At 37.8% G+C, this 1,311-nt stretch overlaps 1 protein-coding gene across 1 annotated transcript in view; it reads left to right on the top strand.

The window, feature by feature from the left end:
• Positions 1-1,311, top strand: part of LOC101855185 (ubiquitin carboxyl-terminal hydrolase 8) — a gene marked incomplete in the record, with an annotated part of 39,392 nt that overhangs the window by 11,544 nt on the left and 26,537 nt on the right.

The raw sequence follows: 1,311 nt of genomic DNA, 5'->3' as shown, positions 1-1,311 counted from the left end.
GGGGGGGGGGTTGCATTCAACCTGCCTGTCACGGACGAGGATGAACGCTAGAAGATCGAGCCTGTAAGCTCAGTGGATTGTTGCTCGAACAAGATGGCTTCTCAGTTCATACCAAAAATTAGATTTAGAAAAAGAAAAACTGACATTAAGATTAAACCAATTATACTTTATGGCTCTGGAATTTGGAGTACCAAAAATTGGGACGTGATTGACAATGTTCAGGTAAAATTCTGGAAAGCCTTTCTGGGTCTTGGCAAAGTTACACCCAAGTGTTTAGTTCTAAGCGAAGTGGGAAGAACTAGATCTAATTATTATATTCTCACTATAGGCTCTGTGTCATTAAATTCCGGTGCAGACTTATACACTTAGAAAATGACAGATATCCAAAGAAATGTTCCGTACAATTAGTCGCTTTTAAGGACAAGCGGACTAACCCAGATTTCGGGGGTTTCCAAAAATCTTGAGCTACACCAAAAGTGGGCATTGCCCTACCTATAGCAGAAGTTTGGTTTTATTTGTGTGTATATTTGTTTGGTTATAGAGAAAACTCCTCTTGTCTTTTAAAGACACTGAACAAGAGTCCTAAAACTTTACCTTCGATTTTCTCAAAACAGCATTTTTGAGGATAACCCCATTGTGCTTAAAAGCGACCAATTATATTGTTTTTGTGAATTAGACAGAGTCAACTGAGCAACTGAAATTTAAAAAAATAAGGAAGATTTTTGTAGGATGGCACAGGAAACCCCGAGGCAAACGCTACTGGTCAAGGTAAGGCTTTAAATCATTGATGACGCCGACTGGTCATTCTACAACTGCTGGTCAAGTTAATCCTTTACAGGTCTGGGGTCATTGAGGACTTATTTCTGCTAATTCGAAAAAGACAAAAAAATGTGAACATTTCAGACGATTCAAAAGTTGTCATGAAACTATGGGGTAAACGGTATTGTTAAAAAGGTAAATCAGAGGCTGTACTTTCTGAGGAAAATGAATAAATATTGTCATTGTCATTGAAACTTAGGTCTTTCAATCTGAATCTATCCATCCTTCAGATATTCTACACCACCACAATAGAAACTTTGATACAAAATGGTATCTGTAGCTATGGTAGCAAGACAGCTCATCATAAAAATATACAAGTTGACCAGAAAGGCATCAAGAACAATTATATTGGTAGAGACCTAAGTAACTTTGAATATCTGCACAAATCAAACGTTCTAAAAAAGGCGGAAATAATGCTTAGTGACCATAGCCACCCACTGACATCACTGAACACACAATGCTACAAATGAAACACACACACACACACACACA

The sequence above is a fragment of the Aplysia californica genome, unplaced genomic scaffold (genome assembly GCF_000002075.1).
Source record: "Aplysia californica isolate F4 #8 unplaced genomic scaffold, AplCal3.0 scaffold00149, whole genome shotgun sequence".
Classification (NCBI taxonomy): domain Eukaryota; kingdom Metazoa; phylum Mollusca; class Gastropoda; order Aplysiida; family Aplysiidae; genus Aplysia; species Aplysia californica.
The sequence above is the reverse complement of the archived record's forward strand: the minus strand, read 5'-3'. Positions and strand labels throughout refer to the sequence as shown.